The 18,483-nt window shown below is 42.9% G+C and overlaps 1 long non-coding RNA gene across 1 annotated transcript; it reads left to right on the forward strand.

Moving 5' to 3' along the window:
* The first annotated feature begins 3,962 nt into the window (after positions 1–3,962).
* LOC139061900 (uncharacterized) lies at positions 3,963–10,805 on the forward strand. Its single transcript, XR_011515545.1, has 2 exons — positions 3,963–5,378; positions 5,508–10,805. It is a non-coding gene; the product is annotated as an uncharacterized lncRNA (long non-coding RNA).
* The last annotated feature ends 7,678 nt before the right edge of the window (positions 10,806–18,483 follow it).

The raw sequence follows: 18,483 nt of genomic DNA on the forward strand, positions 1-18,483 counted from the left end.
CCCAGCAAGAGCTGAAGGTCAGAGCTGGATGAAGCTAGGAGGACCACATCATCCGCAAAAAAGCAGAGACGAGATTCTCCTGCCACCAAACTCGACACACTCCACACCACGGCTGCGTCTAGAAATTCTGTCCATAAAGGTAATGAACAGAACCGGTGACAAAGGGCAGCTCTGGCGGAGTCCAACCCTCAATGGGAACAGGTCCGACTTACTACCGGCTATGCGGACCAAACTCACGCTCCTCTGGTAAAGGGACTGAATGGCCCTTAATAGAAAGCCACCCACCCCATACTCCTGGAGCGTCCCCCACAGGGTGCCCCTGGGGACACGGTCATAAGCCTCCTCCAAATCCACAAAACACATGTGGATTGGTTGGGCAAACTCCCATGCCCCCTCCATCACCCTTGCAAGGGTATAGAGCTGGTCCACAGTTCCACGGCCAGGACGAAAACCACATTGCTCCTCCTCTATCTGAGGTTCAACTATCGATCGGACCCTCCTCTCCAGTACCTTGGAGTAGACCTTTCCAGGGAGGCTGAGGAGTGTGATCCCCCTATAGTTGGAACACACCCTCAGGTCACCCTTCTTAAAAATGGGGACCACCACCCAGGTCTGCCACTCTACAGGAACTGCCCCCGACGACCATGCAATGTTGCAGAGACGTGTCAACCATGACAGCCCTACCACATCCATAGCCTTGAGATACCCAGGACAAACCTCATCCACCCCCGGGGCTCCACCGCTGTGTAGTTGTTTGACTACCACAGCAACTTCTGCCCCCAAGACGTCCAATCTCGGGGACGTCTAAATGTGTGTTATAAATCTCCAGTGTTGGGAAAGTTACTTTAAAAAAGTAATTAGTTATAGTTACTAATTACTTTGTCAAAAAAGTAACTCAGTTACTGAGTTATGAGATTATAAAAGTAACTATTTACCAAGAAAAATAACTACTTAGTTACTTTTTTCATTAAAGAATGCTAGAAAAATGGGTTAATTAAACTTACTTAATTTACTATAAATTACTACAATAGTAAAATATAAATGACTAATGACTGGAACATAATAAAATGTATGTCAAAATGTTTTTATAAACCTGAATAATTTAAATAAATAAGCACTTAACAGGAGGAACTACTAACAGGAGCATTACACTTATCTAGACTATTAAAAGGTCACTGTGTGATATTTAACAAGACCCCAATCAGCTAACATTTAAAACACCTGTAAAGGTTCCTGAGCCTTTAAATGGTCTCTCAGTCTAGTTAAATTATAGAAATGAATGTAATTTTGTACAGTATTTAAAATTTTTCCAGCTTCACATAATTGTGTGTTTTTAGCAGCATTTCTGTTGCTGCTAATCTAGTAACGGTTAAATAAATAAAACCTTTAAAATGACACCAGAAGAGGCACAAATCTGATGGAGGACTTACATTTACTAACGTGGGTCAGACCCAACCACAGAAGAGCTGAAGCTGGGTGGTAAACACACACAGGTAGTTCTAATAACACCTGAGCTCCATGACGTCTGAGACTGATGCATCAGTGTTACAGCGGGACTAAAGACATGATCAGAAACAGGTTACAGCTGGATGATCTAGGAAGGTAGAAGATCAGGACTTCTGAGCGGTGAACAGGTGAGCGGACCTTCAGGACGTCCCGCTGTCACGCTAAGAAGGGCTCTGCTGCAGATCCACACCTGCAGCCGTAGACTTGCTTGGCCGCAGCTTCCCAGCCAGCCCAATTGAACTCACCGGTGTCTATGGCTGACATCTACAGGATGTCCCATAGTGTCAAGAGATTCAACCCTCGACCAGGTAATTCATACCCGGTTGACACCTACCTGAGTGACCTCAGGCATCACTTTCAGCAATGTCCTGGAATGACTATGGAGGACAAGATCTTTTTAATAAGGTTAACCTCCGATGCCTTGGGTTTGTTCATCGATCGCCAGCGTAGTGCGATTGCAAATGATTACACCAGGCTGGAAGTTTCGTGCCGTGCCCCTTTTTGTCCACAAGATGGCCACAGTGGCCTTTGTCTCGCCTGTCTCCCGGTGCCCAGCTGCTCAAAATCAGTGATAATTACTGGACAGCTGTTAAAAGCTGCCCCTCAGCCATCAGTTCTTGGAGAAGGTCCAGGGGTAGAGTAGACTGGCAACAGTTTATTCTGCTCTCTTCTCCTCGGTCGCTTCCTTTGATGAAATTCGGTTTACTCGCTAGTTGATAACTCATTTTGGAATTGGGATTTAGGATTAAGACGATTTGGTATTTTGACTTTGGACCGGCTATTTGACCTCGATTTAGGATCTCCCCTTTTGTATTTAGATATTAACATTAATATTATTGGTTGTTTATCCCCATCCCCTTCTGGGTTGGCGCTTTTTGTTTCTCCTCTTGAATATCTGCGTTTGTTTTGTATATAGTATTGCTTTTTAGTTCCTTGTAAATATCCCATTTTTGTAATAAAAGTCTTGGTTTTAAGCGACACTGCACTTTATTATTATTTAATCCACACACCACTTTTATTACTTCCCTCCTCATCTCTCCTAGAGAGCCGGGGACGTAACAATTTAGGGGCTCGTCCGGGATTTTTTATTATTCACCATCTTTCCCGACTTATTAATTGTGTGTAAAAATATTAACATTGTGTTTGTGTCCCTTAGAGGCGGAGCATGGCAACCTTTGACCTGCATGCATTTGTGGCGGCTCCTTCGCGCCGGCTTCTGGAGAGTTGCCGCAAAACCGACCTGCAGCAGATTGCCGCCCACTTCAGTCTCCCTCTGCCGAAACAACTGACTAAAGACGCTCTGCGTAAATGGTGGTGGACTATTTTGAAACCCTGGGAATTCTCCCTTCGCAGTCCACTCCTGGTGTGTCTCCGCCGCCCTCGGATAAGGATAAGGGCCGGCTCGATTCGAAGAGGGAGACCCTCGCTTCAGCTCCGCCTTCCTCAGATGAAGATTCGCCTCCAGCTTCCGTCTCGTCCGGAGCTAGTCCTCCCAGCCACTGTTAATTTTGTTGACAAAATATTTTCGTCTTTTTTTTCGTCACGAAAATATATTTACAGACGAAAATGAAACAAAAATTCAAAATAAAAGCTGGGAAAAAGACGAAGACGATAATTAAATTGATTGAAACTTTTAGTCAACGAATGAAAGACGAGACGAAAATCTACGATGACACTCTTCTACATGGCGCTCTATGGTGCGATGCGACTATTGTGTTGTTGTGAGATGCGAACGTAGTAGAAGACAAGGGGCGTGGCGTGCCGTGAACGTGCGGGACGTGAGCGAAGACAGACCCCGAATAGTATAAAGGGGCAGGTATGCGCGGCGGTATGCTAAATATAGCTCACGAATATATCGACGGCATAAGAAGAAGGAGTAGCATGTTAACTGCTGGGCGAAAAAGAAGAGAAGATGTGTGGAGTCATTTTTCCTATGATAACATTGCTACCAAAACTACATGCCGAGAGTGTGGACTGTCGTTCCAACGAATCTGAAGAGGCATCTACAGAATGTCCACTTCGCCATTTTCTCCGAGGTAAATCCACTTAAATGTACACGTGACGACCCGAAAAGTAATATACAGGCAAATAAAACTGTATCAACCCTGTCATGTTGGGATAAAAATTCGGAAGTACCGTATTTTCATGACTATAACGTGTGTTATTAGGGAAATAGCGGGCGAGCAGTGCTGATGCATGATTGCGCATGCACCGTGAGCAGTACTGGTACTTTTTGGGTCGCAGCCGCTCGCTGCACGTGCGCTCTAAACCAGGACTAGACCAGTAAAGTGAAGCATGCTTTTGGTTGTTTATAATTTTCACAATGTCTGGTTTGCACTGATATGATCCGAGTCCCGAGCCCGCACAGATGTTTTACCGGTTCGTTTTATAACGATATATATATATATATATATATATATATATATATATATATATATATATATATATATATATATATATATATATATATATATAATGTATGAAATCTCAAAAAGCAACAGGTAAATCATTGTTAGAAAGTCAATGTTTTAATTGTGTATTTTTATTTTTTTGCAGTTGCAGAAAACCATTGCTGATGGTGGCCAACCAGCTACTGAAAATATATGTAACTCTCATATAAGCTCTTTTATTATTCATTCTTACATGCTACTCTTTTTATGGGATCATGTTATACTGTCCTGCACAAGCTCTTAAAACAGCTGCAGGAACTCCAAAAGGGAGATGTTTCTGCTCATCTTCTAATTACAAGTTCTTGTGACATGTTAGATCCTGCCTAACAAGGCAATATATATATATATATTTACTTTAAAAGCTCATTTTATTATTCTATGCTATGGAAACTCGCTCAGATACTCACGGCCTCCACACAAAGATTAATAGCTGTGTATCTTTTCCTGCACAAGAGAAAGGAGTGTGCACATTCCATCTCCACTCAGTGCCTCTCGGTACCAGTGAATGTATCTTCTCCTGTCATGAATATATCAGGATGTTCCTGGTAATCTCAAGGAAACTGTCCGCTAACAAGGCTGTTATTTTCACCTGTCATGATCATTGACGTATGTACATGGCAAACTGCGTATGTAACATTCCTGTAATCCTCAATAAAAATCAGCCGTTTTCAGTAGAACGGCGAGAGTCTGTCCGAAGCATCTGGCAAGAGCAGGTCGCGGGACTTGCTGCAGAGGCTCTCCCCCTCATGAGCGGCGAAACAGTGAATGGACTTCTGATCATTTGTCTCCTCGTTCTGTCAACTTAAAAGGTGTTTAACTCCATCTACTCCGTACCCGTGCTTGGTCTAACGGAAGAGAGACCAACAAATTTGGCGTCACGAACAGGATTTTTTCTTTTTGAAGAAAAAGGAGTTTTTGGAGGACAATTTGACCAACCGACCCAGTGAACGATCTTGGCACAGAACACCGCGGTGGAAAACAAGGTGAGCAGAGCCTATTATCTAAAATCTGCTCATTGGATTTATCCAAAGCCTTTGTGTCCAGAATCATAGTAGCTGAGGTCCTAAAATAATAGTTGGAGAAGAAAGTGGAGACAAGTGCAGAAAGAATAAGAGATTTTTTGTAATGGTTTAATGGTGAAATGAAATGAGGATTTTTCTAATGGTTTAATGAGTAAATGAGAAAAGGAAATAGTACAGATGAAGGGATGGTGACCCAGGGCTATTAGAGTAGCCCTAAAGTTCCATTTCCAGGTCGTGGCTGACCACACTATTTGCTGACGAGCGGATAGAATATATAACAAGGTTATATAAAGCTTGGCTGGATCCATAGGTGTGGGAACCCTAAAAGTCCACAGGTCAAGGACCTGGTTTTTTGTGTTAAGGGAAGGGGAGGCTAAAAGAGAGCTCCCTGGATTTTAAGGTCAAGGACCTGGTTTTTTGTGTTAAGGGAAGGGGAGGCTAAAAGAGAGCTCCCTGGATTTAAAGGTCAAGGACCTGGTTTTTATGTTAAGGGAAGGGGAGGCTAAAGAGAGCTCCCTGGATTTTTAAGGTCAAGGACCTTTTGCATGAGATGAGAAAAATGTTCTGAGGTAACTGTTTTTGCATAAGATGATAAATGTTTTGACTGCTTCTGTGTGAAGAGAGCAGTGCTTTTGGCTATTTCTGCGTGCTTTTGGCTGTTTTTGCATAAAATGAGCAATGTTTAAATATGACAAGCAGCCCAGTTGAAGCCACGAGAAATAAGGTTTTATTGAGAAAGTCAGCGGAAGAGGCGATGAAGAAAAAAGGGGTAGATGTTAACAGTAGAGGTAACTGGAGAAAGATTTGGGAAGTGAAGGCTGCAGAATCGAGAGAAAAAAGGCACAGCTGTAGACAAGCTTCACTGTGTGTGTAAGCTGAGTTCAGCCTGTGTGTGTGAGGCGCAGCAAGAGGCTGCTTACGGCTCTGGATTGAAAGTGCAGCACTAGGAGAGTGCAGAATGCAGAGCAGAGTTTTGGGAGCTCCGTGTGGGTGTGTGTGTGAGTGTACAGCGCTGGGTGTGTGTGTGAAGGCCTGATGCGGTACCAGAAAATAAATAAATAAGATAATAAGAGCTTTAAAAAGTTGCAACTCGTATATGTAAATTACACTGCAGTGCTAAAAATTAATGTTTGGAGCTACGCAAAATTCAAATTCTGCAACCCTGTTCTGATCAGTCTTTGAACAGAACACCATAAGTTAATAAATAAAAGGTTTTTAAAGTAACATATGCATATGTATGTGTGTATGTATGTATATGTGTATACATATATATACATATGTAGTGTAGAAGCGTGATAATCATTTGTGTGTGGGGCAGCATGTGAGTGACCCCGATCTGGGGGTTAAGTGACCTGGAGATGAAAAAAGGGAAAAAACCACCAAGAAACGCAAGTAAGGATGTAAATGACAGCTTTATTTTAGAAATATAGTCATATAGCTGCTAAACAGTAAAATCAAAACAGATCTGCAGAAAATAAATATATAAACTATTCCTCAGAGCGCTCTCAAAAAAAAATTGCAATTGGATTTGCTCTAATGTTACATAAGGCCTGCTTAAAAGCATAGTAAGCATTAAATTCTGAAAATAACCAGTGCAGTGTTAAATAAATTCTGTGCTTAAAATATTATATATATATAGAGAGAGAATAAATAAGTGACGAACTGACTTACCTTAAAAAAATAATAATAATAATAAAAAGAGACTGTGACAAACAAAGAATGTCTCTGTGCCTTGTGAATGAGTGAATGTGTGTCTTCTTGCATGAGCTGCTTTCGCTGGATCTTCTGAATGACTCAGTTTTTAATAGAGGGAGCAGCTGCTTGAGAAACAGGGTGCGGTCCATGTTTTTACTAGACGGTTATTTAGTTCGAGAGACTGTGGAAACAATAGAAAAAGAATTTATCGTTAGCGTGAGGACAAGAAAATCCTTTAAAATACAAAAATTGTATGGTTGTGGTTATAAAGGAAGTATTTTGTCTGATTATGGGCCGTGGAGTCAGCTGGACTCCCTCGCTCTCACAGTTTTCCTGTGTAACATGCAGTTTTAAGCAATTTGTGACTTTAGAAAGGATATTTTTCGGTGTTTTGGACGTACCTTAAGGCTTCTGGTTAGGGTATTCAAGAGATCCTTCCTCTCGGACAGATCTAGTGAAAATGACTGGAGTTTCAGCCTGAGGACCTGACTCCACCCACTTTTACACACAGGAGTTCCGCAGTCTAAAAATAGCACAGGGCGCTGCGAAAAGCAGCTCTGAACCTCTCAGGATCATCTTTATGAAAACCATAAAATTAACAAATAATCAGTCAGGAAATAAAATATTTGTTAAATCTTGCTATAAAACAAAATCCAATAATTGTCTTACCTCAACTTTAAGAACCATTAACGTTAATGGCTGGATTTTGAGATGCTGAATAATGAAAAAAACAGATAAACTAAGTATTATTTCCTGTAACCTGGCTAGAAACTGTACTAGGCTGTTTTGAGTTAAAAACTGGTAGATATTTTCCCAAAATAAAATAGATAAATAAAAAATGAAAGGAGGGATCTTGCATTTGGGATAGATTGTGCTTAATGTTTAAAACCTGTGTAGAACTGATTTGATGATTCAGAACAAATTGTGCATAGGAAGTAGTTCAGATTTATTTTTGAGTCAATAAAGTCGACTAAATATTAGAAACCTTCGTTGATTTTGATTTGTAAAAGAGAAAGTTCTGTCCTTTCAACTCAATCAACATATTTAAGGAAAACGTTTGCTGTGCATTGTGGAGGCATGAACTTTACTGGGTGGGCCTGTCACAACCAGCTGCAAAGAATGTTTGGGTCTGACTTCTATACAAAGAGAACCTGGAAGCCCTCACCAAAAACTGTGACTCATAACATCAAGACGGGGAGCACTACAAGATGGACAAAGAGGCAGAAACTTATTTGCCCTGCTGCTGATGAAACAAAGTACAAAAGGGGGAGCATGTGTGCTAACATGTGAACTTTAATCAATGACGGTGGTCATCCTGGACTTACAAAGAGAGGCTCAAAAGAGACTGTTTCCTATGGTTACACCCAGTAAAAGAGTGCTTGCTGCAGTCAGGTAATGAACAAGGCTTTTTGGCAACAACCAGTTGAATTGATGAAATGTCAGAACTGTGGAAAATTTACTAAACTACTGTAGAACATAGTTAACTGAGAAAGTTAGCCTAAAAAAAGATAATAATAATATCAATAAATAAATAAATAATAGGATTAGTAACCTGGATTTCAGCCCAACTCATCATTGGACGTCAATATAATCTTTATTGTCCTAGGATTCTCAGCTGCAGCGGACATGCAGTAAAGCCTTATTTTCTTTTCAAAACGGAATACATCAGCGTTATCACTTATCTTCATTAGTTAAGGAAACGGTGTCTATTTATAAGTCTAGGAGAACGCTTTAGGCTTCAACAGTTCTCTCCTTCGAGCAAACATGCGCAAATTTCCGGACAGTTTATAGTAACGTTCCATCCCATTCCATTCATTGCATAAAAAATAAACATTAAATGAATAATTTGGCATCCAGCTGACTAAATGATTCATGGAACATCTCATCCGAGACAATAGTGAGGTAGAAAATAGTGTTACAAAAATATTGAATAATGGTACCCCTCATTCGATAAAAATTATGTTCACATTTTTATCTTGTGAAATCTTTAACATAATATTTTAATTGGCCTTTTTGACGACAATTGGCTAAAAAGTCTTTAAGATTATCATCACAGGATGGCATGATAAATAAGTAAATAACATAAATAAATAAATAGACAAAAATAAGAGAGAAAAAGCAAAATTAATTAAATGAAACGTAATAGTGATAAAAAGTTAAATTGATCTAAAATCTGTCATTCAGTGCCACTGGAAAAAGGAAGAGGATAGGGGAGTATTTCTTAGCACAAATCACGTTATTGATTTAGCAATGCAGCTTAATTTCAGATGCTTTAAGGATGATACTAACTTGTGTTATAGATGGAGGAGTAGCACAGAAACACTTCTAGATGAGGAGATAAGGAAAAAAACTGCTGATTACCAACACTATGCACAAACAAACCTGTAACTGCAGTTTCGTTATTTATGAATTAACCTTAAGTAGTGAATTAATTCTTAGGATTTCTTGTGCGAGTAGTGTTCCTAAAAAAAGAAAGAAAGAAAGAAAGAAGGTAAGAAAGACAGGTAGTTTAGGTAAGGGACAACCTGAAACTTTTTGGTTGAATTGATAGTAAAGTGATTGTCCTAATTTCTAATTGGAGAGATCACATCGCAACGTGAGTTTAGAACAGCAGTTATGGGAAGTTTTGTTGGATTAATTTGATTACACGCTTTAGGTCTTATTTTTTTCTTTCCACTGATTTAGCGTTAGGTTAAGTGTTTTCACACTTTCGCTTCAGTCTGACATTTGCTTGGTGTGTGAGGGCACAGAGACGTGTATGGACCGTGTGTTTGACTGTGTTTGTCTTGTTTGTTTGTTTATTTATCTATATGGGCGTGGCTGAGCCTTGAGAAACATCAACAAAGCCATTGGGCTATTCTGAGTAAATTGACCAATTCAAATTCAGGATCCTGAAACAATTTGGCTATAACCTCTAATTGATGAAGGACATCTTAAGAATTCATTGTACAAGGCTTCCTCTCCAGTGTTGCCGGAACTGTTATAAAACCCATGCATGGTTGTATGTTTTAGTTTGATCGTTTATACTCATTGAATTATTGTTGTTTGCTTTGTGTTTTAATTTCTTTGTAATTTTTCTCTGTGACACAGGTGGAGATGCTGGTGGCGAAGTGGATCCCACTCATTTCTTTCTCCCACACACATTCTTACTCTCTCCCTCTCTCTGTGTGTGTATGTGCATGTGTATGTGTTTGTGTGTCTGTGTGTGTCCATGTCGTGATGTCACTGTACCTTTAATTGCGCTTGCTGTTCGTAACTGTATGTGTCTGATGTTGAAGGTATCAGAGGCTAGGGTCAGTAAGAGCTAGGACATTTTTGTGCATAACCTCTAATCCCTAGGCGATCGGTCCGGGGAACTTCTGGTCCGGCCGGAGTGTGAATCTTCCTACCAACTATCTGCCGAGATCAAGGACTGCACAAGCCGAGAAAGCCTTCATTGGACCAAAACTACACACACGAAGAGGCTTCGTCTTCGGTGCCAGGCGTCTGGGTCCTGCTAAAAGTCACCAAAAGGAAGTGGACGGAACCGAGGTGGACCGGGCCATACAGGATCACGGAGAGGACATCACACGCTGTCCGGCTGGACGGGAGGAGCCTAACCTGGAAGAGAAGCAGCTGACATCTGCCTAACCAGAGAAAGGATCCAAAAACCAGGAAGAGAAGTAGCTGACTGCAGTAGCATGCCAAGCTGCCACCACATCCTGCAGGACGAGAATCATGACATCATCACCCCCTGCAGCTGCCTGGAGCCAGTGAAGGGTCCTCAACAGGGGGAAGAAGTAACCACCCTATGAACATTCTACAAAGGTTCTATTTAACACCCTCATTTATTTTACAAGGGTAATATTTTACACCCTCCACCTGCTGACCCAATTATCCAGATGCCCTTGTTACTAGCCAATCCTAAAATCTATTTGGGAGGGGAACTCTCTGATGATAGTGATGACTCTCATGATGAAGAAGATGTTGTTAGAGTGTGAGAATGTTCAGTGATTTATGTAACCATCCCTTCACCAGTTCATTTTTATGATTTTTTTGTTTGTTTTGTTTTATTTTTTGTTGATCATTGATGTCCTAGGCATGCACACTCTATGCCAACAGGTGTTCGCCCCAAAATTGAGATATGACAAATGGGGGGACATGGGGGAATTTTCCCTATAAACATATGATAATTAGGGTTTTTCGCCCTCATATGGAGTTGCATGCGATCCATACATGTTGTGACATGTTCAGTTGAAAGTATAATCATGTTTTTTGTATTAGTTTACTGCTAGAGATATGAGAAAATGTAATCTGATTGATTGTTTGTATTGGTGTTTTAAAACTCTGCTTATTATATTCTTTTTGATGGAATTTGGAGTTGTTATTGTTTTGATTTCCTACATCTTTGTTGAACTCTTAAAAGAGTTCAAAAGGGGGATTGAAAATATATGTAACTCTCATATAAGCTCTTTTATTATTCATTCTTACATGCTACTCTTTTTATGGGATCATGTTATACTGTCCTGCACAAGCTCTTAAAACAGCTGCAGGAACTCCAAAAGGGAGATGTTTCTGCTCATCTTCTAATTACAAGTTCTTGTGACATGTTAGATCCTGCCTAACAAGGCAATATATATATATATATTTACTTTAAAAGCTCATTTTATTATTCTATGCTATGGAAACTCGCTCAGATACTCACGGCCTCCACACAAAGATTAATAGCTGTGTATCTTTTCCTGCACAAGAGAAAGGAGTGTGCACATTCCATCTCCACTCAGTGCCTCTCGGTACCAGTGAATGTATCTTCTCCTGTCATGAATATATCAGGATGTTCCTGGTAATCTCAAGGAAACTGTCCGCTAACAAGGCTGTTATTTTCACCTGTCATGATCATTGACGTATGTACATGGCAAACTGCGTATGTAACATTCCTGTAATCCTCAATAAAAATCAGCCGTTTTCAGTAGAACGGCGAGAGTCTGTCCGAAGCATCTGGCAAGAGCAGGTCGCGGGACTTGCTGCAGAGGCTCTCCCCCTCATGAGCGGCGAAACAGTGAATGGACTTCTGATCATTTGTCTCCTCGTTCTGTCAACTTAAAAGGTGTTTAACTCCATCTACTCCGTACCCGTGCTTGGTCTAACGGAAGAGAGACCAACACTACCAAAAAGGCAAAAATGTCCAACCAGAACATTGAGGACGCATTTACAAGTACTACAAAGTACAAGAGTGATGCCAAAGAACAACAAATTAAAGAAGAGGCTATCGCTACATGGATTGGATGCACAGGATTGCCGGTCACAACAGTAGAAGATGAGGATTTTATTCTGATGATGGAAAGTTTGGATAAGAAGTTTACTGTGCCAAAGAAAACCAAGATAAGTAATCTAATTGAAAAACACTATGAAAACAAAAAAGCTACATTTAAGAAAAGACTGTCTAGTGCCAGAAAAGTATGTATTGGGACTGATCTGTGGACTAAACAGGGACTGACAGCATCATTCCTTGGCATAAGTTGCTGCTTTTTCTGTGTTGAAGAACAAAAACCAGAACACTTACTGCTAGCTCTTGAACAACTTGACCATCCACACACCGCCCAGTCCATTAAGGCTTGTGTGGAAAAGTGCATGCAAGAATGGGGGATCCCAAATGAGAAAGTTCTCACCGTAATAACAGACAATGGTAGCAATATGGTGGCAGCATTCAAACATAGTGCTCCAGAAGATGAAGATTCCAGCTCCGATGGTCCAGATGCATCCATCCTAAGTGAAAGTGATTCCAAGGAGACAGAAAACCTGCAGTGTCAGGACATGGGCATGGACAGGATGCCATGTGTCGTCCATACTCTTCAGCTTGTTGTCCACATGATAAACAAGGAGGAAAGCATCAACAGAGTCTTGAACAAAGTCCGATCAATCGTGAAACTTTTTCGCAAGTCATCAGTCGCAACACAGAAGATTTTGGATGAGTGCAGCCTAACTGTTGGGAATGACTGTCCCACACGCTGGTCAAGTACTTATGAAATGGTTGCACGTCTCCTCAAAGTTAAAGAATCTGTTTGTGAAGTAGCAGACGAGATGGGATGGGACTGCTTGCTCTCAAGTGAGTGGCAGAGGCTGAAGTCAATGCAAGAACTTTTGCAGCCTTTTGCTGAACACACACAAACTCTTCAGAGTGACACAATGTCTATGTCATTAACACTCCCTGCTCTCTTTGATTTACTCAGCCATCTGGCAGATGTGGAACAAAACACAAGTCGAGATGTTGCTGCTCTAGCACGTAAAATGGAAGGGAATGTGAACCAGCCTTTTGCATGTGTTAAAGATCCCTCAGATGACAAGTTTTCCCCACTTGTAGCAGCTGCTTGCTTTCTCAATCCTACTGTGTGTCAGACCCTCCTCAATGTGGCTGATGATAACATTCAGGAGCTGCTCAAGCAGGCAGAAGGGTATGTTGTTCAGTGCTCTCAGACACAGGAGAACCACTCTGATCTGGAGGAACTGAATGGACCTGAACCGGCACCACCCGCCGCCGTCTCCTCTTCATCATCTGCCTCCTCCTCCTCCAGACAACCAGTCTTCAGGTTTCTCTCCAAATTCAGAGCAAAGCCTAAACCAAAGTCTTCTAAGTGTATTGTTAGACAGCAGATAAGCCAGTATAAGGAAGAGCTCTCACAGTCCATCACTTGTGAAACGGGAATGGAGTTTTGGCTTGGAAAATGTGACACATTTGATCCCAGCCTGAAACCATTAGCATTAGATATATTGGCAATGCCAGCTTCTCAATCTTTTGCAGAAAGTGTTCAGTATCACAGGTGACCTCACTAGAGGGAAACGCAACCGAGCAAAGGTCACACTAGCACGAAGTGCTTTTCTCAAAATGAATCGCAGCAAATAAATATTCACACTGTTTGGTTGAGCCTGTGTTGTAACAAGTGAATATCTACAGACTCAGGGTTAACATGTTTAAATTTGCTGTTCTTGTAAATTCTTGTTGTGCAATTGCTAAAAAGAGCACCTTTGTAATTTCCAGTGTGCTTTTTGTTTTTTTATTAAACACGTAAGTGTTAAACATGTGAAGTGTTTTTTTATTCAAATATTCTATGTTCTTAGCTGTGTGTGCTATATCTGATCAGTGGTGGTTAAGAGTTTGGACCCTGTGTATTAAATTAAACTAGTTTTTCCGTGCTCTATACAAAAGTAGGAAATTACTTCATTAGAAAAAAATATTTGCATTTTGTTGACTAAAATTGCTTATTTTTACCGACTAAAATTACTTGTTATTTTCGTCGACTAAAATGGGACTAAAACTAAAATAAATCTAATGACTAAAATGGACTAAGACTAAAATTAATTTTTAGCCAAAAGACTAAGACTAAAATAAAATTAAAATTTCCTGTCAAAATTAACACTGCTCCCAGCTCACCGCTACCCGAAGCCCGATTGAAGCTGCGACTGGCTCGTTTAAAGATAGAAGCTGAGGAAAAGACCCTAGAACGAGCCCTGCGACATAAACTCGAATTAAAACGCATGGACACTGAGGTTCGCCTCCCAGAAATAGCCCTCCAGATGAGGACTCTGGAAGCCGCCGCTTCCTCGAACCAGATGGCTGCCGACTGTCCTCCGCCCTCGTCTTCGCCTCCCCATGCCCTGCACCGAGACGCCTCTCCATCTCCTCCAGGATCCACATCGTTTCTGCCCGCATTTGACATCAGCAAATGCATCTCCCTCCTTCCACCGTTTAGGGAAACTGAAGTGGATGGGTTTTTCCTTGCTTTCTAACAGATTGCGGTGACTCTGCAGTGGCCTCGTGAGGTGTGGTTGTTACTTTTGCAATGTAGGCTCACAGGTAAGGCCCTTCAGGTTATTTCGGCTCTGTCTCTAACGGACAGTTCCAATTATGAATGTATAAAAGCCGCCGTGTTAAACGCGTATGAACTCGTTCCTGAGGCGTATTGTCAGTGCTTTCGTCTTGAAAAACCTCGGCCTAATCAGATATATATTGAATATGCTCATGAGAAATCAGTCCTCTTCGAAAAATGGTGTTCAGCTTCAGGGGTAGACTCCTTAGCTGACCTCAAAGAACTAATCATGGTGGAGGAGTTTAATAGACACGTGCCTGAGAGGCTCGTTTTGTATTTAAACGAACAGAAGGTCTCAACTCTTTCAGCTGCTGCACAGTTAGCAGATGAGTATAAGCTAACGCATCGGTCTTGGGGGCCAAGAGCTGACCCCGGTCGAAGTAGGAGATCCTCTGACACCTCCTCTGACTCCAGTGACCTTCCAGAATGTTTTTATTGTCACGAAAAAGGTCATTTTATTAGGGATTGTTTTCGTCTCAAGCGAAAAAACCGGAAGAGCGTAAACCCCCCGTCACCGAAGCCCGTGGCCTGTAGTCTTGGTTTTAAGCGACACTGCACTTTATTATTATTTAATCCACACACCACTTTTATTACTTCCCTCCTCATCTCTCCTAGAGAGCCGGGGACGTAAAGTCCCATCAGTTGTCACACACACAGGTGTGTGTGCGAAATTTGTTCTCCGCATTTGACCCATCCCCTGGGGGAGCGGGGAGCTGCAGACACAGCCACGCTCGGGAACCATTTGGTGGTTTAACCCCCAATCCAACCCCGTAATGCTGAGTGTCAAGTAGGGAGGCATTTGGTCCCATTTTTTTTCTAAGTCTTTGGTATGACCCGGCCAGGAATTGAACCCTGATCTCCCAGTCTCAGGGCAGACACTCTACCACTAGGCCACTGAGCTGGTCACACTGCAATTAAAAAATAATGCACCTATGATGCTAAGGAGCCTGGTATAAAGTTAGCTTTGACAGTCAAACAGGGTTGCACTGAAGACCCGCAAGCCTTCTATCTACGCTTCTTTGACACATACAGTACTTCAGTACGGAATGTAAGGAGGGGATGGAAGATGAGAAAGGTTTCAAGGAAATATTCCTTGAGAACCTATATCCTCAGTACAGCCCCTAAATGGGTACAGTGGACACGAAAACCACACCCATGGATGAGCTCATAAGAATGGCAAGTTGTGCCTTTAGACGGTTTGACAAATCCAGTAAGAGTTTGCGCGCTTCATCAGTTCTGGCGGTGGAGGCAAGCCCCTCGTCGCTGCTACTCGAAGGGACTGCATCAGGGACTCAAAAATAATAACCGCAACAATGGGTCTAAACAACAGGCCCAGAAATCCAATAACAACTTCAAGCCATAAGGCTTTCCAAATAACAAGCCTCAAAATCCAAACAGACCCCGGACCCCTCCACCGGCTCGTGGAGGGGACCCTAAGTCACCACGGCTCGGCTGCGATAAAAGCCACGTTTCTTTTAAAGAAAAGGCGGATTCATCATACTCCTTCAGGAGAGAGTCGCCTCACCCAGGCGAGAGCTGCGCTTCTTCTGGCCGAAATTCACCGCGTAGTACTCGCAAGGATTAAATTCCTGCCCCAAGGCCGAGAAATGATTTTGGGAGCCGGTCTCCTGGAAATATTCATGCCCTGGGTGCCGCACTTCTTGACCTGTTGAGATTCAACAGAACGTGAGTCGGTTCTGTGCATCTCTGTGGTAGAACCTCCTCAACCTGCCTCTGGCTTGGTCATGGAAGCAGGTCCTGTAGAGGCAGAGCCTGCCACAACAGTGCATACACCGACAACTGAGACCTCTGCGGGGCCTGGGGTGGTCGCTTCAGTCAGCGCTAGTCCTCTAGCACCCACAGAACCTGCAATCGGACCTTGCCAACCTAGCTCACCGATCAGACTTCCACAAAGGGTTCTCTGCAGTATCTGTAAAGGTCCTACTGACAAACCTCATATTCCGGTGACCCTGGAGGGGGCGCTGGACTGTGAGGGTGTCTTGGACTCCGGTTCAGATTTCACCATCATGTCCAGCTCTCTCTGGGAGCAAGTCCGCATGGCTGCAGCTACACAGGGTCCCGTCTTAGGACTCGCGCCCTGCGTTGTGGGCATCCATCCGTACTCTTCAGGCCAAATGCCCTTTTCAAAGGTGGTGTCGACTTCACAGTGGGAGACATGTTTGTGAGCCATCCAGTGTTTGTAACTAACGTTGAAGCGTTTCCCTTCGTGTTGGGAGGGGACCTGCTCCAACGCTTAAAGGCTGTCATTTCACTCGGTGATTGGACACTCCAAACTTGGTTGACTCAACCGACGCTCTTGGCGTCTCTTGAGCACCTCATTACCTTTTCAGGCGGTGTTAACCACAATGGCGCTACCAGCCTGGTCGGTCAATCCAGTACCAGTAAGGTCAGTGACATCCAGAGAGTCTGCATCGTCTCTGCATCGGGACCACTCCACCCTGTGGTGGGGAAACCACCTACCCTAGTGGGAGTGGGCGGTTGCAGTGACACACCACCTGAGACTCTGCACCCTGCAGTGGGGACACCACCTGCCAAAGGGGGGACAGATGGTGGCGCTGATACTCCGGCTGAAGCCCAGTACCTTGCGGTGGGGACTCCACCTGCCAAAGGACAGGCTGATGATGTCACTGACACTACTGCACTACAGCAGACGCTGGTGACCTCTAGCCCCGAGGTTGGTGACTCACCTACCAAAGGCGAGGTTGATTGACCCCAATCTCTCTGACTGCACCTGCACATCGTCCGAGGGCCCTCCAGAGTGCTTACCTTTGCCAAACCCTCGCAAGGCCGCGCCAGTGTACAACCTAAACCGTCCTTGGTTTCCATTTGCAGCTTTGATAAAGTATGTTTTGTTAGTCGAGTGCATTGGTCTGATAACGACCGTAGCCGAGGTTCATTCTCAGCCTCCTCTAACGCGTCTGTACAAACCTGGGCCCTCTTCAGGTATCACACTACAAGACCGCCCAGGTCTACTAATGACTAACAATCGTCTATTTACACAAAATATTTTTGTCAAATTCGGCCCCGCTATGGCGTGTACTGATAAGATGAAGAGTGCTTTCGGCAACCTCTCGGAAATGGGTGCCCACTGGACTAGTACCCTGACACAGCATGCAGAAGCTGACATCCATCACATGTGTAACGTGAGGAAATATGGGTTTTCTGTAACAAAGGTCAGTTGACTCGGCTGGGTCAAGTGCTGGGTCGCTGAGAACTTTCACCCACAGATTGAGACCTTTGCAGACATGAAGTCTGCAAGAGTCTGCTGGAAACCATAACATCTGCCACCTGCAGCGCCAGAAGATGTGTTCTCATGGAAAAGTAGTCATAACATAACAAACTTTCTTTCCTTTATTTTAAGATGTTAAATGATCATTTTACCATTTTGCTCATTATAAATGTGTTTAATCAAATGAATGATTATTATGCTTTGGGTAATCATAATAACTAATGAATCACTGCTTAATTAAATAATGTTCTGAGGATGTTTTAGTGGTGACCTTCACACACACACATCTGCTCTCACAGTAAACTCCAAAACACATTTGCTGACGCACACGTTTTGCTTTGAGAAGAGAAAGGCTTTTGGTAAGTTTTTCAGTTCATGATTCAGTTCGTGCTTGACAACGAAAGAGAGAAGACCTGAATAAACGCTAAAGGGGGGACAGAGCCGATCGGCTCCCCCCCCCGCTATTCCTAGGAATAGCTGAATTGCAACAACTAACGCGGACTCGCCTCGAGTCCTTTGATTTCTGAGTAAATTAAACTTAAGAAAACGCATCTGCAAACGTTTTTCCATCAACGTGTACCGCGGGCATCTCTGGACCGGGTCGCGGACATCTCCGTCTCCTCTGCCAGCCGCTGGTGTCACCTGGATGAACCATCACCATCCTCTGGCGTCCCGGATCTAAAAGAGGGTCCGACTTTAGGTGAGGCAGTCCACGG

This window comes from Nothobranchius furzeri, chromosome 11, assembly GCF_043380555.1.
Source record: "Nothobranchius furzeri strain GRZ-AD chromosome 11, NfurGRZ-RIMD1, whole genome shotgun sequence".
Taxonomy (NCBI): Eukaryota; Metazoa; Chordata; class Actinopteri; order Cyprinodontiformes; family Nothobranchiidae; genus Nothobranchius; species Nothobranchius furzeri.